The sequence below is a fragment of the Barbus barbus genome (genome assembly GCF_936440315.1).
Source record: "Barbus barbus genome assembly, chromosome: 1".
Lineage (NCBI taxonomy): Eukaryota > Metazoa > Chordata > Actinopteri > Cypriniformes > Cyprinidae > Barbus > Barbus barbus.
In genome coordinates, this window is record NC_136729.1 from 13,243,377 (window position 1) to 13,269,574 (window position 26,198).

At 38.5% G+C, this 26,198-nt stretch overlaps 1 pseudogene across 1 annotated transcript in view; it reads left to right on the forward strand.

Moving 5' to 3' along the window:
* Positions 1 to 26,198, forward strand: part of LOC306869862 (dynein axonemal heavy chain 2-like) — a 183,453-nt pseudogene that overhangs the window by 132,589 nt on the left and 24,666 nt on the right. The window contains exons 40-59 of the transcript in view: positions 3,435 to 3,571; positions 6,618 to 6,755; positions 6,853 to 6,988; positions 7,279 to 7,431; positions 7,788 to 7,879; positions 8,471 to 8,669; positions 10,449 to 10,672; positions 10,772 to 10,876; positions 12,583 to 12,767; positions 13,186 to 13,262; positions 13,341 to 13,471; positions 13,569 to 13,712; positions 14,638 to 14,805; positions 15,389 to 15,549; positions 15,648 to 15,787; positions 17,630 to 17,708; positions 17,756 to 17,959; positions 18,556 to 18,672; positions 18,805 to 18,946; positions 19,226 to 19,395. The product of the transcript in view is annotated as a dynein axonemal heavy chain 2-like (transcript). The remainder of the gene's footprint in view (positions 1 to 3,434; positions 3,572 to 6,617; positions 6,756 to 6,852; positions 6,989 to 7,278; positions 7,432 to 7,787; positions 7,880 to 8,470; positions 8,670 to 10,448; positions 10,673 to 10,771; positions 10,877 to 12,582; positions 12,768 to 13,185; positions 13,263 to 13,340; positions 13,472 to 13,568; positions 13,713 to 14,637; positions 14,806 to 15,388; positions 15,550 to 15,647; positions 15,788 to 17,629; positions 17,709 to 17,755; positions 17,960 to 18,555; positions 18,673 to 18,804; positions 18,947 to 19,225; positions 19,396 to 26,198) is intronic.

Sequence of the window (26,198 nt, forward strand, 5' to 3'; positions counted from 1 at the left end):
ACGGATAAATTCATTCCCCCTTCAAGAGCCATATTGAATAGCTTTTGGAGAGCAGACTGGAATTAGTATATTTAGCTCTAGTGCATTTGCTTTTTAATGTGGTCGTTTTGTCTTGAAGCTCTTGTGCGGTAATGCAGAGATCTAATGGATTCTGATCTCAATAACTGATTTGAACACCTCAGGCTGTTTATTTATTTAATTTTGCTTAGAACTCTCTTTTTCTCCTGTTCCCCCTGCAATTAAATTTTCCTTTAGTTTGTGCCTAACTTCTTCCTCATACTTTAAACCTAATTTGTAGAGCCGTTTTGTCTGTATCCGTTATACTGTATACATTAAACTCTTTCCATCACACAAACAGAGTGTGGAGTTTCCTATCAGTCTTGAACTCTGTGACCATGCTGACCAAGAAGAAGACTCAATTCGCAACCAGTCGCATCACCATTCTCCTGCCAGTGATAAGTCCAATCAAAAGTGATTGTTCTTTTTGCAACCCAGAGCCATTCTCTGTTTTTTTTAGGAGCTCCTACAGTTTCTTTTCTAGCCCAGGTATCAGTAGGGGTCTTAAACCAGTCAAAAATTTTCATAATTTGCTTACTCTCATTTCACGAGTTCACACTTTCATATATTTAGCACGAGTTACATAATGTGTATTTGGCAAGTATGGTAATACGTAGTTGGCGTGCTGTCCTGGGGAAGGGCTCTGAGCTCGGTAATGGCCCGAACCCAAAGTATCCCCCCATAGTATGGTGAGAACTTAATGATATTGGTGGAGAAGGGGTGGTGGAGGGATGCTGATAGACCGTCAAATGAGTAGAGGTATGTAAGTATTTGACGTGCTCCTCCCGAACATTGTTAATAAAACATCATGTTGTTTCAAACCTGTACGCATTTCTTTCTAGAAACTAGGGATGCACGATATTGGAATTCTGCTGATATTCGATATGCCGATATTTTTTAACTCATTTTGGCCGATATCGATGCCGATACCGATATATTTCCTTTTGTTTGGAAACAACACCAAGTCTCTCCTGTGCAGAAATTATAAGCAAAATATTATTAATTTTGGTTAGTTTTTAACAAGAACTTATTTATTAGAATTAAATAAAAAATAATAAAGGTTTTTTAACAGTACATTGAAGCTTTGAAAATAAATATAAATCAACTATATCAATCGCTGCATTTTTTCCCCCAGAAAGATGCAGTGTTAACCCTAATATTTTATTTTAAGATTTAACATTTGTAGATGGTCTAAAACAAAAGAGTTGTAAAAATTCTGAAAATCTTTTAGAGCTCATGATTTGTTTAAAAAATAAAACGTTACACATTAATGAATAAATCAGTATATATAAAATTATTTAATTTACAAGTGTCATGTTTATGATTTTTTTTTCATGTAAGCTATAGCTTCTGACCATTAAATCAAAACATACTTATTTTATTACATCAATTACTGCTTTATTTAATCAGAAACACAGTCTAAATGTTATTTGTGTAGGCTATTTTACTTTTAATTTAATTAGAAGTAGGCCAACTGCGCCCCTACTATTAAAACTACTTACCGAACGGGCATTAGGACCTGGGGGAGGCTGTCACTGCTGCCCCTGCTTGTGCTATAACTGTTTACTCTATCCCACACCGAACGCGTCATTCTGTACATGCCTTCACACATTAAATGCAGCGATCCAAAACAGTCAATCTATTCATCATTCAGACAAAACTTTGCTTTAAGAATGAGCCACATTGCTGACGTGATCTAATCGCTAGCACACCCTGAGCACATGCGAGTTAACCCCTTCCCCTTATCGGCAAGACATATCGGCATAATTTTGCATGTCAGGCCGATGCCGATATTTACATTTAAAGTCATTATCGGCCGATTTCGATATCAGTCCGATAATATCGTGCATCCCTACTAGAAACCAAAAATAGATATTTTGAAGAATGTTGGGTGCCCAATAGTTTTGGTTACCATTGACTTCCATTGCATTTTTTGTTCATAAAGTGGAAGTAAATGGGAAACTGAAACAGTTTGGTTATTAACATTCTTCAAAATATCTTCTTTTACATTCCACAGAAGAAAGGAAGTCACATTTGGTACAACATGAGGGTGAGTAAATGATGACAGAATTTTACTTTGTGGTAGGTTTATCCCTTCAAAGGTATAAGTTACCCAAAAATGAAAGTTCTGTTACAATGTTGCATGTACTGTACAAGTTTAGGTGGAATGGACTTTAAATAGAGAGACAGAAGTCTCAGGTTGTTAAATATATCTTCATTTCTATCATGACAACCCTCGATTTTTAGCATGGTAATGGGTGTGACAATGTTAATGTTTTTGGTCTTGGTGGAATAGATTTGCTACGCTGCTAAATTGCTGCTGCTGCTGGTTATTGCTGTTGTTGATTATTGCTGCTGCAAAGTACAATAACTTGCTACTGCCAATACATATGCCGATATGGTGCTGTGAGTATTTAAGAATACTGCTGCTGCACAAATATGAAATAACCCATAGCAGATCTATGCAGGTGGAGCTGGGGAAGGTGGAGGTTTTCAGAGGAACTCTGAAAGCGTGCCCCGATATGCTCTATTAAATGCTAAACAGCCATTTAAATGTAAAGCAGCTAGCTCTTTGGCTGCATATACAACATGAACAAATCAGCTTGTGCCAAATAGTTTAACGCTGTGAATATCATTGGTTTGTGTTGAGGACCTATCAGCCTGTGCCATCTAGAGTTTCATGACAGAACTTGGCATTTATTTTTTGAGGATGAACAAGTCTTTTGGGCTTAAAACGTCATGTAGATGAGAAAATGATGACAATATTTACATTTTTGGATGAACTATCCCTTTAAGCTGTTGTTTGATATGTGTGTGTGAATGCTTTTCTGATATAATTTTGAATGTAAGCTCATGGTTTGCAGTGGCTCAGTGCAGCTTGTATCTGTTGCCTGTGTCCCCTCCTCCCTGTTCAGAGAGGGAAGATGGCCCAGAGGAGATGTGACACTTCCTGTAGCTGTGTGTGACAGGTCTGGTGTTATTCATTTACCCAGGCAGCCAGCAGGCCTGCTGCTTCCAGACAGGGCACGTTTGTATGTGTGTGTATAAGACAGATGGGCTGTGCGCTGTGTTTGTGTTTTATTGTTTAGAGTTCAGTAAATGAGACACACATGGGCTGATAAAGGGACAGGAAAAGATAAATGATCAATTAGAGGCTTCATCACAATTGCCTGCAAGTCTCTCTGGTGTCTATGAAACCAAAGTAGGGAAATGAGACTGACAGAGAGAAGAAGAGAAAGGGAAAATGAAAAATAGAGAGACCAAGAGATCCAGGGTGTATTAGGAAATTCACATTCATTCCGTGCGTGTGTGTGTGTGTGTGTGTTTGTGTGTGTGTGAGAAGCACTAACACTTCCTCTCTGTGTGGCCGAACTCAGATGAGAAGTCTGATGAGAAGTGGATTGTGTTTTACGGGCCAGTGGACACACTGTGGATCGAGAGCATGAACTCTGTAATGGATGACAACAAAGTCCTCACACTCATCAATGGAGAGAGAATATCCATGCCCGAACAGGTACCGGTGCCAGCTGATACTCGGCAAACACTAAAACCTCTAATGCTGCCCTCCCAGTGTTATTTCACTTCTGATTCCAGACCTGATACTGTGCACTTCACCTCACTAACCCATCAGGGTACTACAGAGAACTATTTAGTATTTCCTGCACTTATGAACTTTTTCATCAGTTATTGGGTGAACCTCGTGTAGAAATGCCTAAGGCATATAAAAAAAGCCATTATTCAAAGGTTTGGGTTCAGTAATTTTTATTTTTAAATAAATTAATAATTTTATTCAGCAAGGACACTTTAAATTGATAAAGTATCAGTAAAGGTTTATTCTATTATTTTATTGTAATAGACCCTTTTTCTGTTTGTAAACATTGTGGTGTTTTTCTGTGGGCGGAGCTTAGTGAAGTGAAGTGAAGTGACATTCAGCCAAGTATGGTGACCCATACTCGGAATTCGTGCTCTGCATTTAACCCATCCAACGTGCACACACACAGCAGTGAACACACACACACCGTGAACACACACCCGGAGCAGTGGGCAGCCATTTTATGCTGCAGCGCCCGGGGAGCAGTTGGGGGTTCAGTGCCTTGCTCAAGGGCACCTCAGTCGTGGTATTAAGGGTGGAGAAAGCGCTGGACATTCACTCCCCCCACCTACAATTCCTGCCGGCCGGAGACTCGAACCCGCAACCTACGGATTACAAGTCCGACTCTCTAACCATTAGGCCACGACTTCCCAGGCAGAAAGATATATTCCCTCCAGTTGACTGACTCGCATCTAACGTATATAGTAAAGACAAACTCACCGTGTCTATTTTTACAGATACATTGTTATTCCAGCCACAATTAATCACAACAATGTATGTATAATTACTAATGATTAAACGTATAAATCGTCAGTTTGTTATTTTACACACATGCAAATAGACATTATTTCATACACAACATAGTCATGAGATGCATAAGAAATCTTTGATTCAAGATGATTCGATTCAACAAGATGATATTTTAAGCTCCTTATGTAGACTAATCTGCGCTGGTTTGAATTGGCCTCCTCCAGTTTTCCCTTTGTTTTGCCTCCAGCTAGCGCTGTGACGTAATTGTGACGTTGGCCCTAAAAGGGTCTATAATATTTTACAGTATTTCAGCTTTTACTGTATTTTTTTATTAAATAAATGCAGACTTGGCGAGACTTTAAAAAAAAAACTTTCAAAAGCTAAAATAAATAAATCTTAACAAGCCCATACTTTTGAATGTTAGTGTATTTTGCATCAAGAACATTGCATAGTGACATTATTTTTATGACAAGCATATTTTCTCCCTAAAATCTCATTACGATTATGCATTACTATAATACTAAAAAAATGTTGCTGTAATGAAAAATAAAAATCTTTGTAATGCAATAATGTTATACAATTTTACTTGTTTATTTAATAATTAAAATAGTGGGGGAACTATGACGTCACTTTGTAGGCAGATCAGTTGTTAGCATCATACTGGTTCCTTCGACAAAACGCCAATAGGATTTTTCCATAGACTATTGGATTATCGCAAAAAATAAGATGTGTTCAATCATACTTCATGAAATTTACACGTTTTGTCCATCAAGATAATCTTCACAAAATAATATAACTTTTATGAATTTTGAAACCTAAATAAAAGCGCCAGAACTTAAAAGCTAAACTTAGGCTATAAACAAACTACACCACCACGATCGCTCGCATTCAACGTCACTACCACCGCGCTCCCGACAACTTTTTCAAACTTATTTTTAACGTGTTTAGCGAAAAGGATTTACTCTGTGAATGAATTTTAATCCATGCTACATGAACCTTTTCATTTAAACTGGAATAAATACAAAACTAGAGTCAAACTAAACCTGAAATGAGAAATTAGTAATAAATAGTATAGTGAATAAATGAAATAATCATAACTAAAGTACATATGAAAGCACGTATTTCTGTACATTTTGAAATAAGGTGCATTAAAAGTCAATAAATCCTTGATTAATATGAATATTTTAATTAAAAACATGTCTCCACGTACTATTCAATAAAATTCTAGTGCATTTAATCTATTAAAAAACAGCAGTGAGCGAGTTTTTGGATATGGTAAGATTATACTTATTTTAGTGAATTAAGTACCACATTTCAGCTATTATTTTGTTAGGGAGGGTACACATAATGTTATTTTATCCTTGCTTCTAGAAAATCCTCAATCTATAACAGCTTCATGTGGCCGTAAACATTTATTTTTAACATGGCTTTAAGCACTGTGCATCGTTAGTTTCACTTTCACCGTGACTAAGCCGGTAAATGTGGTGTTTACATGGAATAATCGTAATAGGAGTTATCCTATGGTGCGAACCCAGAGTCTCCGCTTTAGTAGGAAAGCGATAAACCGAGCATCTTCCATCCGAAGACTTGCGTTGCATTTTGGGGCAAAACAAAAAAACATTGTCGAACAACAATATAAAATGCGGGAAACTATTAACTGGTTATTCTACAATTAATTGTACTATAAAATATACATTACGATTGGAAAATAGTGTAAATTGATAAACTGTTCGGCGTGATGACGTTTAATGTCTCTGACTGCGCCTGTAGTCCCATTTAGCAACTTGTTAGCAACCGTCTTTTTTAAGAAACGTAACAGTTTAAAAAAAATCACAAGAGGGGTGTAACTGGTGTGTTTTATGTCGGAGAATAAAACGTGAAAGTATCTTGAGCTTGTGTGAACCACGGACCTTATTTTAGGGGATTTAACCAAACTCCCATTCAAAAAACCCATTGACTCTGGGACGATGGAACCGGAAGTGCTAAAATGCTAACTCGCGTCCGGGTTTTTGCATAGAAAGTGACATCTTTCATCTTTCATTGATTTCTTTTCATATACTGAATGCAAAATAACATTTCTTAATTATTTATTTTGTTTTAGTGTGAAATGGGATGCTGTCATGTTCTTGACAGGTTTCGTGAGATTCACTTTTCAGCTAAGTGACAGTTCTGTGCTTATTTGGTTGGGTTTAAACATTAATGAGAGAGTGCGTTGCAGGTCTCATTATTGTTTGAAGTGGAGGATCTAGCTGTGGCATCTCCTGCTACTGTGTCTCGCTGTGGAATGGTTTACAACGACTACTCTGATTTGACCTGGAAGCCTTATGTTCAGTCCTGGATGGAAAAACGGCAGAAGCGGTCAAACAGCAACAGTTTGGGATGCAATGTGAAGCTTCGTGTTATACATTTGGCAAAGTGCAACCTCTCTCTCTCTCTCTCTCTTTTGCTCTCAGGTTGAATTGGATCAACTCAGGCAGCTGTTTGACCGCTACATAGATAAGACCCTCACCTTTAGGAAGACTCATTGTAAGGAGCTGGTGCCCATTACTGAACTGAACGGAGTTCTCACTGGCCACTCGAGAGAACGGGGTCAGAACACTTTAACTTCTTTGACATGTACAGCTAATATTGCAACTGTAGATGGACCGTATAACTGACAATCATTCATGGAACATCAGTGTATTACTCACAACATTTAGAATGACATGAGGATGATTTTTGTTAATGGGCAATCTAGTCCTTTAAAAGCACTTTTCAGCGCTAATTCTTCACTGCGCATCTTTAGTAGAACCTGAGAGTACTATTTTAACGACAAAATACCCTTTTGCGCTGGCGCAAGCTCTTTGTAAAACTGGCCCTAACTCTCTCTGGCTGGTCAGGTGAACCCAGTAGATTCTGAAAACTCTGGCCGTATGGTGGAGCTCTGGTTCATCTTCAGTCTCATATGGTCTGTGTGCGCCTCCGTAGATGAGGATGGACGCAAGAAGATTGACAACTTCCTGCAGGAAATAGAGGGAACTTTCCCTAATAAGGTATACAGTGGGCCAAAATGTGTATGAACCCTTAAAGATGAAGTGTGTAATTTCTGTGCCATTAATGTCACCAAATAGAATTGCAAAATAGTGACTTAAATACATGTGAAGTGATTTCATTTTTTGTTATCTAGTTCGCACGTTTTTAAGTATCCAAATATTTTTGGGGCCGCAGTAGTCTACATACAGTGTGAAATAGATAACATGTTTGTGTAATTAATGTAAATATATGCACGCACATGCTAATGTTAGATGAAAAGTACTGATGCTCTGGATCTAGAATAAATGTTTAAGCCTTTTTGTCCACAGAAACAAATATATTACTGGAGAAATAATCACCTTGTATTAAACCTCAGGACACCATCTACGAATACTACGTGGACACCAAGAACAAAACGTGGGCGTCATTTGAGGACAAGCTGCCCAAAGGCTGGCGCTACGCCTCCAAGTGAGATTTGTGTGTGTGTGTGTGTGCCCCCATCCTCCCCCTATTCAGGGGTCTCTGCCAGCCGCCTGCGGGCTCAGTCAAAGGCCGCTCGCCTGGCTCCCTCCCAGACTTCTGAATTCCCCGTCTATTCATATTTCTCATCTTTTTCATCCTTCTTCATCTCTCTCTTCTCTCCCCTGCTCTCATTTGTCATGTCAGTCCAACTCTTTCCCCTTCATTGTCCTTTGTCCTCTTGGCTCTCTTTGTTGGCTGTCCATTTTTCCATCCTGGCGTTCTTTTTTTTTTCTTACCTGACTCTTTTTTTTTTTTTTTTTTTTTTTTTTTTTATCCCTCTGTTCATTTGAAATGTCTCGCTACATCTTTCAATTTTCAGTCTTTCAATCAAGACTTTTCACCTCCTCTTCCTCCTCGATATTCTCATTCATTCTGCTCTCTCAACTCTATATCCTCCCACCCTTTTTTGCTCTTTCTTTCTCTCTCTCTCTCTCTCTTCATTTTTGTCCTCCTTTTTAAAGCATGTCTCATACATAGCCCTCCCACTTTTCAACTTTCTGTCTGGTGTCTTTTTAATTATCATCTCTCTCTCTGCAGCGCTCCGTTCTATAAGATCATGGTCCCCACAGTGGACACTGTGCGCTATCATTACCTGGTCAAAGCTCTGGTGTCCACTCAGCACCCTGTGCTCCTGACGGGTCCAGTGGGGACAGGAAAGACTTCAGTGGCCCAGAATGTCCTGCAGAGCCTGGACTCCGTCACGTGGGCCATGCTCACCATCAACATGTCCTCACAGGTGATGAGAAACACTTTTAGTATTAGTAATAAGGTGAATTTTGATCTCAGCAAAAGCACTTGATAAATCCCAAGGATGATCTAAAAAAAAAAATGATGATGATAATTTTTGCAGTAAAATATCTAAGCATCTTCAGGAAAAGATATTTGAGAAGCAAAAGTTTGGTAAGGTAACACTTAAAGCTGCAGTCCGTAACGTTTCTGTGTTCAAAATTTATATAATAAGCGAGTACATCATGAATCGATTTTCCAAACTGTGTTTTTGGCTTGTCCTGAATCACTACTGTACACATTTAATAAGTGTTTATATTCTGACTATTTTAGACTGGTTCGGGTAGGTACCGCAGCGGAGTAGCCCAGTACCTACGTGGTTCATCATAAACATGAACGGAGAGAAGTAGTTCCAGCTACAATGTTCTTCCTCAAGACGCACACAGTTCTGTTTATTAACCGCTAGAGCGCCAAAAGTTACGGACTGCAGCTTTAAGCAAGTGTGCAGGAATGTGAATATATCTTGAAATATTTTTAACCATAAAATGTATCTTTTTTGTTATGTTTACTTTGCATTTATTTATTTATTTGTTTATTTTAACAACAAATAAAAGCACTGTTGTATTGGCAAGTGAAATATAAGCAAAGAAAACTTGAAAGATTGGACTGAAAGAAGAAACGTTGGAAATGGCTATTCATGAACCATCACCAGGTGTCTCCAGGGGGACTGCTCCTGTAATAAGTGAGCTGTAATTTGGGTTGAATAAAAGAATAAGTAATAATGAATGAATAATAGGTCATTTTAGTTTTGTTAAGAATATTTTGTAGCATAAAAGACTGACATATTAAAATAGTTATGAGTTCTGGTGCTTAGAATAAAAATATCTCCAGAGAACAAAAATGAAGTGTATTATTACTTTCAAAATTTTGAGGTTGGTAAGATTTTGCATTTATTTATTTATTTATTTTTTAAGTTAATGCATGATCATCGGGGGTGCATTCATGTGACCAAAAAATATAGTAGAATCTATATATATTTTGTTTGTTTTCTTTTTTAATATATTGTAAACTGTAATTGATTCCTGTGATGGCAAAGCTGAATACTCCAGTCTTCAGTGTGCCGTGATTCTTCAGAAATCATTCTAATATGCTGATTTGGTGTTCAAGAAACATTTCTTCTTATTATCAATATTGAAAACAGTTACTGTGGAAACTGCAATACATTTTTTAAGGATTCTTTGATTGATAGAAAGTTCAAATGAACAGCATTTATTTTGCATACACATCTTTTATAAATGTATTTAACTGTCACTTTTGATTAATTTAATGCATCCTTGCTGAATAAAGTATTAATTTCTTTCAAAAACAAAACAAAACAAATCTTAGCCACCCCAAACTGAACAGTAGTGTACACTCATACACAGAACTTTTATATCAATCACCTCCAGGATGCTCAGAGCGCTCTCTCTCTCTGTGAGCGTGTGTGTGTGTGTGGTTAATCAGTGTGTGCAGTGATATTTTAGTAGTCCACTCTCACATCTGTAATGAGCTGAGTCATTGCTCAGATGGCCCAACCTGACGAGCAAATATTGGAACACATGGTGAGAGCTCTACCATCATCATCATCATCATCATCAATCTCCAACTGTCATCATCATTTGTTATTATAATAAAGAGTTTTCCACTAATCTCCAAATCTGCAGTCACGCTCCCTGAATATTTTATCGTCTTTGGGTTTACTTGCTAACGTTCTTGTCTTTATAACATTATTTTTCTGTCTTTCTTTCAGACTAGCTCTAATATCGTGCAGGAGATCATCGAGTCTCGAGTGGAGAAGGGATTAAAGGTGTGTATGTTCCAGTGGGAGGGAAAAGAATGGTTGTTTTCCTAGATGATCTCAACATGCCCACCATGGACGACTTTGGCTCCCAGTCTCCTCTGGAGCTGCTCCGCCTCTGGATTGACTATGGCTTCTGGTACGACCGCCAGAAACAGATCCTCAAGTGTATCAAGGTAAGACTGTGTGTGCGCATTTTATTAGTTTTTATGAGTATATATTTTAGATGTGCATAAAAATACATGTCTTCTCTCTTTTTTGCCATGATCTAAAAGGACATTTTTCTGCTGGCTGCTATGGGGCCCCCTGGTGGAGGGAGGACTCAGATATCAGGACGCCTTCAGAGTCGCTTTAATCTTATCAACATGACATTCCCTACAGTGAGTAGAGATTGACTCTAAACTAGGTGCAAATGAAAGGGAAAGGGAAGAGAAGTGGTGTGTGGCCAAGTATGGTGACCCGTACTCGGAATTTGTGCTCTGCATTTAACCCATCCAAGTGTACTCACAGTAGTGAACACACACCCGGAGCAGTGGGCAGCCAATGCTGAGGCACCCGGGGAGCAGTTGGGGGTTCGGTGCCTTGCTCAAGGGTCTCACCTCAGTCGTAGTATTGAGGGTGGTTATTCACTCCCTCACTTACAATCCCTGCCGAACCCGAGACTCGAACCCATGACCTTCGGGGTTACAAGTCCAACTCTCTATCTATTAGGCCACGACTGTCCAAATTGATGAACTTATGATGGAAGTATGACTGCAATGCTTTCCCGCTGGTGCACAGCATGTAACAGCTTTATAGTGTAGAGCAGCTTTTGACAAATAACTAAAAAGAAAAGAAAAAAGTCATTTTTTTATGCAAATAAATTAGAAAGTAAAAGGACTAATCACAATTCAGTATTAAAATATTATGATGATTCTATAGCTGTTTTTTTTTTTAACTCTGCACTGATGTATGAAAACTTTAATCATACAAGTATTGTTGAGCACATGTAAGGATGCAAAAGTTGAGTGTCTACACTAAGTGGTTTGAACTGGATTTTATTCCAGTTGTGCAGAAAAATAGGCATAAGAAGAAGAAAGTAATAGTAATTTCAAAGCAGTTCTCGTATTGCAAGCACCATAATAAACCATGCTTTAAACCATGACTACAGATGGTATATTTGGATTGAACCAGAGGTTATTATTTTTGTCGCAGCCTACTTTGAAACTAGTTTAAAGCCACTTGCATATAAGAAGAAACACAAGCAATTTATCATAAAGGAGTAAATAATATTAGGAGTCAGTTATTTAAAGTTTTTATTGAAAAAAATCTGAACTATTGTATTTCAGTTTTGTCACACTTGACATAATGAAAACAGTTTTATTAAAAAAGAATGAAAACTGCATACATTATTTCAGTTGTTAAATTCTGAATATATAATTAACATATTATTTCTTTATAATATTTTTGTTGCAAAAATGCATTAAACATTTCATTATATATATATATATATATATATATATATATATATATATATATATATATATATATATATATATATATATATATATATATATATATATAAATGAATACATAAAAGGGATACTGTTTTACTTGAAGCAGTATATTCACCCCAAAATGAAAAATCTGTCATCATTTACTCACCCGTATGTAGTTCTTTCTTTCTTCTGTAGAAAACAAAAGGGATGAGATGCATGAGGGATGAGAGGATGATGATTGTGACTGTCAAGCTCCAAAAAGCACATAAAAGCACTGCATCATAAAAGCACCATAAAAGGGGTCCAAATATCTTGAGCTATATTCCAAGTCTTATGAAGTCATATGATAGCTGTCTGCAAAGAACAGACTAAAATTTAAGTCAGTCTCTGAAAATCTTGCCCACCTCCCATTTGAACCTGCTTCAGTGATATATGCAATAATGTTTAAACCTCATAAGCGAAGCACTCTCTTTTCTCAGAAGGTGGTTCAATATGATGTTTCTGTGCATCAAATTCACCAATCACATTTCCTCTTTTGTCTTATCTGCTCTATTTATCTTCTGTTTTATCCACCCCTGTAATTCCCTCTCCTCTTCTATTCTCTCCAGGAGTCTCAGATAAATCTATGGCACCATGATCAGTCAGAAGCTGCAGGAGTTTGAGGAGGAGGTGAAGCCCATCGGGGGGGGTTCTGACTCAGGCCACCCTGGAGCTCTACCACGCCATCATCGCCCGCTTCTTACCCATGCCCGCAAAAATACATTATCTCTTCAACCTCAGAGACATCTCCAAGGTACTTAACATCATGTATCATGTGTGATTGTCTCTCATCTGGAAAAGGAGCCAAATGTGGTTTAGGTACACCCAATCTGAGCGTAATATCACTTCTATTCCGACCGACTAATTCCAGAAAGATGAAAGAAAACATATCAGTCCACTTTGCCAATTCAAGACCACATGCCTAAGATTCAGATGTGTTTGAGGAAAAGAGTGACTGACTGAAAATGTCTGTCTCTCACTTTTAATCAGAGACATGTACATGGTCGTACAAAATAACACCTTTTCAGAACATGCTTTGAAAGCATCTGAGACTGCAAGGACACTTAGTGTATTTCTTTTGAGCTTGTTCAGACAAAAAAAATCTATTTTTTATACCTAACAAGAAATTAGACTGAAGGCTTTGTCCATGTTCAATATGTCCTCCAATGCAGGTGTTATTGCAAGCACACAAAGATTTTCATGACACCAAACCTAGCATCACCCATCTCTGGATTCATGAGTGCTTCAGGTACAAACAGGCACAGACCTGCACATACAGATACTTGCGTTAGAGGGAGAAACCAATAAAGTTTTGTGTATGTTTCAGGGTCTTCTCTGATCGACTGGTGGATCATGCAGACATGGAGACTTTTGTGGGACTTCTGTCAGAAAAACTGGCTTCTTATTTCGATGTCCCCTACCACACAATTTGCCCCAACAAACAGCCTCCTCTATTTGGTACACATATACACACACACACACACACACTGCTAATTTGTGTTTCACTGGACACTCCTAGCCCTAATTACAGTTTGTATGTGTGTTTTTATTGTAGGTGACTTCCTGAGGGAGCCACATGTGGACCTGTTGGACTTTAAAGCTCTTAAGGCTCATATGGAGAACGAGCTAGAGGATTATAACCTCACGCCTGGTGTGGTGCCCATGAGCCTGGTGCGCTTTAGAGATGCTATAGAACATGGTAAGAGCACAGTCAGAGAGAATGGAGTAGTTTAGCATAGTGGTTAAAGATCTAGGCCAAAAGGTTGCAAGTGTGAGAACTATCACCATTGTGCATTTGAACGAAGATGCTTCTGGGTGACTATATCAAGGTACCATTGAATTATGACATCATATAAAAAAACTAATTCCACTAGTTCTGTGCTTTTGGAGCCATCGGTATTCATGGTGCAGTTATATTACAGCTTGTTTGCTTACATCCATATTGCAATACCCATGATTCAGTGCGCACTCTCGAGTCCCATAATTCAGTGACCAGTCTCCTCAGTTCTCATTCAGTGCTCGCACAAATATAACTTTCTTCAAAATCACACGCACTTCAGCCCTCAGATCCCCCACGAGCATGAATAATTACCCACAAAGAAGAACGCAATCGCATTACAAGCCCCTCAGCAGGGAGACTAATTATGCGTCCGGTTCCCCAGCCTATATGTCACTCACCCGCATGCAGGCATTTACTGTCAAAGGTGCATATAAGAATGCTTTATATGCATCCTGTCACGCACACGCCGCGCTGTGACATTAAAGCAGTCTCACATTCAGCTTGGTGAATGCACCTCGCACGTCAAAACACTCAGTTCAATGACATGCCCCTGCGCATAGATGATTGATTACAAAATTAGCAAGCATAGTGTGTATGTTTATATGCCTATGTGTTCATAACTAATTATGGTTTTGTGCCAATTATTTTCCTTTGTGATCGGTTGTTTGTTTGTCCTCCTGCAGCAATAATGTGTGCCTGTGTGTTTGTATGCAATGACGTTTTAATGTATAATACTTTGTGTTTGTAAATGTTGCATTGACCAAATGGCACACATGATTCATGCAAGTAAATGAACTCTTATGATTCTTATGATGGAAACAGCGCCCTCTTTCTGCCCCCTCAATAACACGTTTGGTGCGTGTGATCAGTCAGCTCCGGGGGAACATGTTGCCAGTCGGTATTGGTGGCTCAGGCAGGCAGAGTTTAACCAGACTCACCGCCTACATCTGTAAGTTTACGGTCTTCCACGTGGAGGTCACCAAACAGTACCATAAACAAGAGTTCAGAGAGGGTGAGTTCTACACACAATTTATAACTTGCATTTACTCATGTGGCAGTTGTTTTTATCCAAAGCGACTCACAGTATATTGAAGGTGTACATATTATCATCATGTGTCATTCCTGGGAGTCGAACCATGACATTGGCATTGCTAGCACCAACAACAGATAAGAAGCCTCTCAAAACATCTCATGAGCTACTTCATATAGTTCATGTCTTCTCTCAGTCCAGCTACTTGACCAAGGAAAAGTTAATTAAGTAGCCTGGTTGGGACGCCAGCAAACCAGCATCTAAAGCCTTTTTGCCATTCAGGCATGTTAAATTGTATTTCAAGACCAACTCATGTAAGGCAGTTGGCTGAGTTATATTTTCAATTTCAGATCTCGAATATAAAGCTATTTTGATATATACCAAAGGCTTTGATATTTTGTCCTGTGGCATGTTGTAGTAAATGTTTCCAAATGCTGAGGAATAACGCCTCTTGCCCTAGCACTCAGGACCAAAGGATCTAATATATTATGCACATTGTAGCCTTCACAACACAGTTTAATGTGGCCTCAATGGAATATTTGACATATTTCTTCTCCCCATACAGATATTAAAAAGCTTTATCGGCTGACAGGAGTGGAAAACAAGCCCACTGTGTTCCTGTATAATGACACACAGATCGTGGACGAGTCTTTTCTTGAAGACATTAACAACATTCTGAGCTTAGGGGAGGTGCCCAGTCTCTATAAAGCAGATGAGCTCGATGAGGTGTGTGTGTTTTTATATATTTTGAATGCGTGTGACTGTTAGGTTTAGTCTTCTAAGTGACAATGAGAGCAGATTTTTAACATGTTTTGTTTGTGTAGATTCACAATGCTCTGTCAGACTCAGCCAGGAAGGACAATATCCTGGAGACATCAGACGCCATGTTTAACTACCTGATAGAGCGCGTCAGAAACAACCTGCACATTGTGCTGTGCATGAGCCCTGTAGGAGATCCATTCAGGTGCAATTTTGTTTTAGCGTGTTTTATTTGCATGACAAAAAACAGCATTAATATTGCTAAGCATTTGCAGCAAAGCTTCATACAATAAGAAATGGAGAAGACAACAGTGCAAATGGAATAAAAAAATGTTATGTCACTTATAAAAATGAAAAAAATTTCAATTTAATTATACTGGGTTGTGAATTTTCTGTATGATCCACAAGAATTGCATAAATCCAGCGAAATAAATTGCTGCGTAATTTTACTGTTGTTCTGTAAAATCTAATAATATTAACACTTTATTTTACAGTATAATTGTATTATTGCCATAGTAATTTTTTTACTTTATTGATTCCATTTTATAATTTAAATAATAATAAAATTATTATTATTATTAATGTGACATACTGAATTAATTTAACATTTTTATTTATTAGGCGTTCGATCAGCTACTGTTTTTCAATAAGATTGCAATAATAGTAATAATAATAAATAATATTAACAGTAAGAAAAACAGCTGCTGAGCGCATGCCTAATTATTAAAATAAATGAAATATGTAAAACTAAGCATAAATGTAACAAATAATATATTTAAAAGTATTAATAAAGATTAATTTAAGAACTTGTACTGAGCAATGTGGCAATTAGTATTAATAATGAACATAAAGGAGTGTACATAAAGACAATGAGAAAATGCAATCAGTATCCTTCATAGTGTGGCAGGCAAAGACATACTGTGCTAGTTACTGTACATACTATGGATATGTATAGGCATGATTGTAACCCGCCACCACTTCAGCATTCAGTCTCCACAAAATCCCATGTGCGTGGATTCAATAGCTGACTGTAATACAGCACACATGCATGCCTACTGTTTATAATCTAATGTGCTCAAATAGTGAGTCAGCCTTGATTACCATGCTAACATTGAGATCCATCCTGTAGCTTCTTATGACTTAAGATCTCTCTCTGTAGGCTTGATTCACAGTGAACGGCAATATACGATTTAACCGAGCAGACCCGAGCACAATATAGCTGCTTATGAATCAACCGATGACTCAGTGTGCGAGTTCAAAGTGGATGCGAGATACAACTATGTGAAATTAGAGGAAACGACGGGTGTAAACCTCTCTGCCACTGTCATTTCACGCACATCAGAAAGACAAAGCTTTGTCCTCCATCTACAATCTCTTTACTGTGTGCTCTCGTAAACTCACAAGTGTTCATAAACGATGTAGTAAATTTGGCTTTGCCTTTCTCTCTTTCTGTTTACTTTTCCATCTTTAGCTTGCTGTGTCTCGGTCAATTTCAGCTTCAGTGGCTTTATTGGCATGACAAACAACAGTGCATTTGTATTGCCAAAGCAGTAGCTGCTTAGCTGCAATCCATAGTTATAGTGTGCCAAATCAATAATGATAAAATATGACAATGAAAATAACAAGGAAGAGCTATAATACAGGTAAATATTAGGTTAAATGAGAGCCGGTGATAAGTAGACGCAGTACATTGCTCACTGACCCCCAGACACCGGCTGGCATTCTTGCTTTGTAATTATGCCTGTCACACTTGCAGCACTAAAGAACCATGCATGGGAAATGTTCTCGTTAATCACTCATTTGCATCTGCCGTCACATGAAGGAGGCGGTTGTGCGTAATGTGACCCGTAGGGCCCTGACTCATTAAATATGAGAGCCCGAATCATCTAAGCACTCTGATTGGTCTGGCAGTGGTCTGACTTTAATAAGCATGATTGGACCGGTAGGTGATATTAGTGTTTGTGACAAATCAATGCAAACCATCTTGAACTGTCTACATAATAGAGGGTTTATGGGTGTGTTTGTTTGTGTGTGTGTATTTGTTAAGGAACCGTATTCGACAGTACCCAGCACTTGTGAACTGCACGACGGTAGACTGGTTTTCTGAATGGCCATGTGAGGATGGGGTGAGACACATTAAGAGATATTCTGAAACTCTCTTTTTTCTTTGTTGTCTGAGAAGCGTGACGAGCTTGGAGAGCAAGTGTCTAAGTTGAGAAATGGCTTGTTTAAGATCGACGACACACGCAGTAAGGTGGAGGCCATGTCTGTAGAGTTGGAAGAGGCCAAGAAGAAAGTGGCTGAGTTCCAGAAACAGTGTGAGGAATATCTGGTTGTCATTGTGCAGCAGAAGAGAGAGGCAGATGAACAGCAGAAGGTGCGTGTGTTGGTCTGTCTAATGTTGAGGCTCTTTATTATGGCTAAAAGGTATGACCAAACTCTTATATTATGGTATGAATAATTACTACTTAGCACAGTAACATTAAACATTATACATTGTGATATAGTAATTTTTGTGGAAAATCAACCTTGTAATGTTTTAAATAATACACAATCATATATTAATAGGGGATTTCATAGTAAAAGGGACTTAATCTTTTTTTTTTAAGTAAGATTTTCAAACAGTTTAACTTTGTAACATTAGCGTTAAACACAAGACTTTGAATGTATTATACAGTAATATATAATAGAATTTATGTATTTATTGTGCTTTCTATTTATTGTACATCATAAATATGGTTGACACATTTCTGCCATCAGATGGTGTATATCGTCATACTGCTTAGCAATCCTTTTTTCCTGTTATTGCATACTGATTTTTGTATGCAATAACAGGAAAAAATTTGCTAAAATTATCTGTGTCTGTGTGTATTTGTTTGTTGTTTTTCTTTGTATGTGTTAGGTAGTGTGCATTCTTGGAATATTTATAACCTTCTAAGATTGGTGTGTTTCTTAATGTGTGTCTTTGTGTAGGCGGTGGGTGCTCACAGTGAGAAAATAGAAGCAGAAGAAATCAAGTGTAAGGCCATGGCTGAGAACGCTCAGAGAGACCTAGATGAAGCACTTCCTGCTCTAGATGAACCCATGAAGGTCATTCTGCATTCATGCGACTATTACTTTCAATACGACATCATACAGCTACAGCACCAACTGAATATGTGATACATAATGTTTTCATCAGCACATGAAAAAACTGTGGTAATCTTGTTGGACTGTCTTCAGGCTCTGGAGTCTCTGAATAAGAAAGATATGATGGAGATCAAGTCTTATGGCAGACCTCCAGCTCTTGTGGAAACCGTTATGCAGGCAGTTATGATCCTCAGAGGATGTGATCCAACTTGGGCGGAGGCCAAGAGACAACTGGGTACAGAAAGTTCCAGATCTTTATTAAATCACTCCATCACACTGATGTCACACATGGATTCAGGCACTGGCTCAGGCATGAAATCCATACCAGACTACTGTATAACCAAAATCACATGAGCCAAACAGAGAAAAGGGAGGGTTGGGTGATTCATTAGCATGCCAAGATATATTTAAAAAGGTCAGCACAATGCGGTAGAAAGCACATACCACAGAACAGATTGCAGAAAAAAATGAAATATGTGCTTGCCTGAGGCTGAATTCAAGCCATTTGTTTTAGGAGAGGGCAACTTCATTAAGCAGTTGGTGAATTTTGATAAGGACAACATCTCCGACCACGTGCTGAAGACCATTGGACAGTACTGCACGCAGCCCGACTTCCAGCCTGAGATCATCGGACGGGTTTCGCTCGCTTCAAAGTCCTTCTGCATGTGGGTCAGGGCCATGGAGGTACAGCAATCATGATCAATTACAACGGTTACGACACCAGAATGGTGTTATGCTGCCCTTGCTATTAAAGATATATATATATATGTGTGTGTGTGTGTGTGTGTGTGTGTGTGTGTGTGTGTGTGTGTGTGTGTGTATTAGGGATGCTGCGATCAGGACTTTTGCAGCCGATACCGAGTACCGATTTCTTGTCATGGTGATCGGCCGATACCGATTCTGATGCTTCAAGCTTTATAAAACCTATGTAATAATGTTATATAAATAATCACAAAAATTATTCCTTATACAGTGAACATTTTAATATTCCTTTAAAATGGTGTTTATGCATAATCAGGATACTTAATTTAAGACAAAAATAAATGCAAGAAAAATGTGTCTGATGCAACCCAAGGCAGAGAGATGGGCTCGGACTCGAGTCGCATTTTTATAGCCTTCAGACTTGACTTGACCTGAAATGACTCCAGATTTACTCGACTTGAGGAAAAGCAACTCGAGTCTTTTATCCTTAAATACTTATATAACTGATTTTCAAAAGGCGGACCTCATCCGCACCCCGGCATCCATCAGGACCGCGAGCCGTAACAGCAGCACCATTTTAAGTGAGCAGCACGTCAACAGCGGAGCGGTTCACGTAACAAGCGCTCAGGGTCGTTTATGGTAAATATCATTCAGCGCTATATACTCTAGTATTTTTATCTAAAGCTAAACGCGCTTTATTCGAGCCCTTTCAGCTCCGTGCGCTTTCTCTCTCTCAAGTTCGAGAGCTGCCGCGGTTATTTTATTTTATTTTTATTTTAACAACAACAGAAACATGGTGAGTGGCAAAATTATAGATTACTTTCACTAAAATACATAAAACAATGCTGCAAATATAGTTATTTTTCTTACTATCTATTTATCTATCTATTCTATAACCTACGACTCAAACCAGATGTAACAAGACGTTTCTGATCTACATTTAGCTTCATTAATCTGTAAGCTAAGAACATTTATATATATTTAAACACCAATATGGAGAAGTCTGATGTATCATAAGGTTTAATACTGTCCAATATAAGACTGAAGAGGAAAAAAGAAATAGAAACATTAAAACTACTGAAAGAACAAAACGGAGTAGTTTGATCACGGTTATCCACGGTCGGGTAATAAAAAATGCATTCTGATTATTTGCGGGCGGATAAAATAAATCATAAATGGTGCAATATTTAGTACTTTTTTTTATATATATATACATTTTTTCATTAGGCAGACGGTTTCATTTGTGTGTGTGTGTGTGTGTGTTCGCCTGATCGGGAAGTTGCAGTGACAGAAACGGTGACATTCCAGATAAAGGAGTAAAACCTGTTAATGCTATTGAGTAGACTAATATGGCCAAAGAAGATATTATGTTTTATGAATAAATGTTCATAGAGCGGTTCCCGTGGAGCCGTAAAGCCTGTGCTCCTCAGACGCGTGCATTGATGAGAAGGGTCTGGCTGCAGACTTGGGCCGTTTCTCAATACCAAGTTCGCAGAGTCTGGACTTCCGTCCTTTCGAGTTTGGAGTTGCCAAGTTCGACTCAGAAGAACGAACTCTCGAGGACGGGAGGACGAACTGAATTCTGGGTTATGGCCCGTATCAAGTCCGCACAAGTCACCTCTCGATGCATCCTCGGTAAAAGGGGCGGATCAAGAACACATCCGGGGATTTGAACTGGACTTGGCTAGATGTGAACTTTGAATTGGAACAGTACTTCGGCAGCGACTGATGACGTTTCACAAGTCCACAAGAACACAAGTACAGACAAGTACGCATATTGAGAAACGGCCTTGCACTTGCACTCTCAGGCACCTGCATTTCCTCTGCAAGGACGCCACTTCCAGTCGACACCCGCAGTCTCCTGCCACGTCACTTGCAATCAACACAAATAAACCGGAAATAAGTTTCCAGCCGTTCGAGAAGGCACAAGGGGCCTTTGTAAGGTCGCGTGCCAGATGGATTGAGGATGGAGAAAAGAACTCTTCTTATTTTAGTAATTTAGAAAAAAATAGACAGCAAAGGAACTCCATTGATAGTTTAATAATACAAGATGAGGAATGCAAAGATTTAAAAAAATTTTTTGAAAAAGAAGCGTTTCTGTTTTATTCTAAATTATTTTCTTCAGATTTTTCCTCAGATAAGTCAGATATTTTTTTTGCTAAAATCCAAAACAATATTCCCCATATTGAGAACTCATTTAAGGGATTTTGTGATTCAGATCTTAGAATTGAAGAATTAGACGCAGTTGTTATGAAGATGCCCTTAAACAAATCCCCTGGGACAGATGGGCTCACCAATAATTTCTTTAAATTTTTTTGGGGGGCAATTTGAGGAATTTACTGTTTGCCGCCCTGAAGGAATGTATTGACAAGAAAGAGTTGACTGAAAGTATGAAGCAAGGCTTAATTACACTCATTCCTAAAGCGGGAAAAGATAAAAGAGTTTTAGATAATTTGAGACCTATCACTTTACTTAACACTGATTATAAATTTTTTTCTGGGGCTATAGCTGCTAGATTGAAAAAAGGTATTTCTACCATAATTAGTGAAACGCAATCAGGCTTTTTGGAGGGAAGGTCAATCCATAACAATGTTAGACTGGTTTTAGATTTACTCGATTATAGTGTATATAATCACAGTTCTTTGGTGGCAGCCATGTTGGTACAATATAAAGGTCACCTATGTAAATGTTCTTGCCCTGCAGGATATTGTGTATACAAGGCAGAATTCAAAACATGTACTGTAAATACTCAAGTATTGTAATTTTTTATAATATGTACACTGTACCAACATGTATTTCTTAGTATCTAAATATATACTCAAAATACCTTTGACTGTGCAATGCTTTCAATCAACTGAAAACAACTATTTCCAATCTGAAAAAAAGTATATAATTACAACGTGTATTAGGACTTAATGTAAAAATAAACATATAAAGCAATGTAAAACAGCCAAGATCTTACAGTGGACTCCATGTCTCTGTTCAAGCCCAATGTCCAAAAGTCAGCACGGGGTTCGAACAATCAGCTCATTTCATGCTCTCTCAATGTCCAGTATATAGTTGAGCTATAAACAACAACAACAGCTTTCAACATCCAAAAAGCCACAGTACCACAGAATTAAATTAAACTGTTGTATTAATTATTGAAAGTAACTAGTTCTTTTTGAGCTGGATGACTTCCCAAAGTCCATGACGCTCGACAAGCTGCAATATTTTCACACTTAGTGAATACTTCACATTGAGGTCCACAGTTTTCTGCATATATTAAGACAAAAGTATAAGCATAAAGACAAAAAAAAACATTGAAAGTTACAAGAAAAAACTCACCAAAGTCTTTCTGGTTTAACTGATGTGGATGGTGCTGAACAGTTTCTCTGTCACTGGCTTGTTGGGCTGAGAAAGAAAGGGTATAACAAGTTTACTACTGCGATTTATAACAGAAAGCAGTGCAGCATAGTTTTTGGCTACTAACCTAGAATTGCTTGTCCTATAAGTCAGAAAGGGTGATATTTTGAAGACCATGAGGTCTGTGACCACGTTGCAGCTGTACTTCCAGAAGCTTTTGGTTTGTGGAAGTGTTCTTGTGATGAACAATGTTGCGCATAATGAAGATGTGCGTTGAAGGTGCCATGTTGTTGAGGAAATAGTTGTTTTTCCGCAAGCTTGCAAAAAACTGCTCTGCAATTTGACTATTCAGCCAACCCTGTAGCTCTGGGACCAGGCGAATTCTTCTGAGTACATCCTGGGGGTCGTTCGCGTTTGATTCATGTAATTTGTCGTACAAAACGTAGTGCTCAGATGATCCAGTTATGGGATGGCCTTTGGAATCTGAATTGTCTGTTTTCTCAAACAGCCAAGGAAGAGACACCTTCAGTTTGCCCTGCTTTGCTGAACTGATGTTTTCTGGTGTTGGCTCAGCAAGTGTCCCTTCGTGTGGATGAAACGGGATAGCTGTAGGTACACGCAAATTGCCATGCGTGGCCAAGCCTCGTGCAAAATCATAAATACTAACATTAGGAATGTGCTTCCATGACAACAGCAGGTCCGCAAAATCTCTGGGACTCTCTGCTCTCAAATTAAACTTTATGCTATACACCACACCATGTGGGCATAGGATGACTGACCAACCACCTGGATAAGCTACAATACAAAATTAAATAAGGACATGTAAAAATTGCTATTTTTCAATAGTTATCTCATGAAAGAAAAATATAATTATTCCCACCTGACGCTCCCCAAATTTTCTGGAACATTTTGTCATAGGACTGGCTGTTCTTCATCTCTGCTCGCAATCTTGAAATGAGATCCATGCGAGAACCTTTAGAGTCAATATTGCAGGCCTTGCAGAGTTTTCTGACAACACCAACCTGCTATATAAAGTAAGAACATAGTCAGAACAATTCTTTTAACAAAGGGAACATGATTCAACTGTAGCAATTAGTTGAATTTTCTCAAAATGTATACCTTCTGCTTCATCAGCTCATCCACGAGACGGTCTTCTGACACATTCATCATTTGCACTTCAGCTGACGTGACCTTTGCTGTTGCAACTTTTGCAAATTCTGTGTTCAGTACAGTGTGATCAATCCTAGTTTTGTGTCCTATCCATGGAGCCCACCTTGAATAACTAGGTTGCACAGCAAATTGATTTTTGGTCCGGCCTGAGACAAATGCACATATTTAGAAGTCTGCATTATATAAACACTGAGACAAAGTGCAATTTCCTTGTGGGTTAAAAGAGAAAACACTTACTGGGAACAAATCCTCGAGCAATCATCTCAAGATTGACTGATTTCCAGAAATCCTCAATGTCAACTTCCCCTCTAAACTCAGGTGGAGGCTCTTTGAGGTCACTCACTAAGGAAAAAAAAATTCTATAAATATATACAAGTACATTTACTTTGTTACTTTGATTATCATATTATAGCAAACAAACTCTTACCTGACATGCTAAAAACACCCTTCTTGTGCAAATCCATAATAACTACAGGGGGATGGTAACCGCAGTTAACACAAGAATATATGTAGTCGGTATCTGTCAAGGCCTCGAAATGACAGTACCCATGGAGTATGGTGTCTCTGTTGGGGTATTTTACTCCCTGGAGGCCCTCCAAAGTGTCTATAGCCCTGGAAACTGATACGTGGTTCTGGAATAGACATAATGACAATGGGTTAATTAAATTCTCTGAATGGCTTCTTTACTGGATGGGAACATTAGTTATAAAATACTACGTAATAAAGACAAACCTGTAAACTGTGTCTTAGATATATGCAAAGTTCGAGACTCAGAAGCACATGATCATCAAAATTGTGGAGACCATCCTGCCATTCCTGGTACCTATATATCATATTACACCCTAGGCATCTTCTGGTGTAAGTGGAGATGTCTAAAAATAGTCAAAAAAGAAATAACATTCATAATGATTATGATACAACCTTTTATAAAGCAGAAACATAAACAAATGCTTTGCTTAGTTCTGAGCTGTTTCTTTTCATTTGAATAATGAATGAATATATTTGAATATTGAATTTACCATCAATGACACTTTCCATGGTTACAATTTTAGCTTTCGCAGTAATCAGTGCTGGCTCATCAAGTGCAATTTCACCATCGCAGATCATACAAGTCGTCTCCACTGGAAGATACCTTGATGGAAATGTCTTTGATTTGGCCGCTGCGTCTTGGAGATTACCTGGAATTTTCTTTTTGTTATATATATATATTCCACAGTGCTTTGAAGGTCAATTGGGGGAGTGTCGATGTGCTCATCTAAGTGCTGCGGACACGAGGTGTCACTCAATTTAGTAGCGTTCTCTGTTGTGAATAAGCTCTTATTTGTTTGGAATAAGTGCCATTTGGCAATGTTTTTGTGAGGGCAAGACATTCGGGGCTTTGCACATGGGCAGTGCCAAGTACCAGCAGAGGAATTGTATGTGACCAATACTCTCCCAAGGCGACTGTAGTGATGAATAGAAGGCTCATGTATGGAGAGGGTGATTTGCTCTTGAGATTTACCTAATGCCACCAACACTGAACATGGGACATGAGCTGCCTGTGCTGATTTTTGCCTTTACAAACAAACTGCCTTCTTTGCTTCTCTTATGAATCTGAGCTTCACCATCTCATCGAGGACACTTGATTCGAAGAACTCCTCAAATGCTCTCTCACAACAATAATCCAGTGAATGAAGGTGTTCACAGAGACTAAATGTGTGTCCACTCCGGTGAGCAAGTAGCTGGTATTGGCAACATTCCTCCAAGTCGCACCTAACATAATGAGCTTTGCCCCACGTCTTTCTCTGTACATGAACTGGTACAGAGAAACCATGACCACTTCTTTGAACTGCTGACAGTCCATTTGATGAGTCAATACACACACTAGAAAGATGTGATTTCATTGTAATATCTTTTGAATGGTCAGTATGTTTTCGGTTAATGTGGATTACCAAGTTCTTTTTTAGCACAGTGACTGAACAATGTGGGCATTTAATCACATTTTTGTTTTTTGATGACTGTGAACCTGTTGTTGCGGACAGAGGAACCGGTGCAGGTGTCATTGTCGTTGTGGACACAGGAACCGGTGCAGGTGTCATTTTAGAGGGCTTTGAAGCCAGCCCAGGTGTCGTTGCAGTCAGAGGAACCAGTGCAGGTGGTGTTTTAGAGGGTTGTGAAGCCAAAGAGGGGAGGGGTACATCTAAGGATGAGCATATCTGAAGGTGAGCTTCCATAACATATCTCCTGAGAACAGTGTTGCTGCAATTGAGGCAATGGTAATGAGCCTCAGT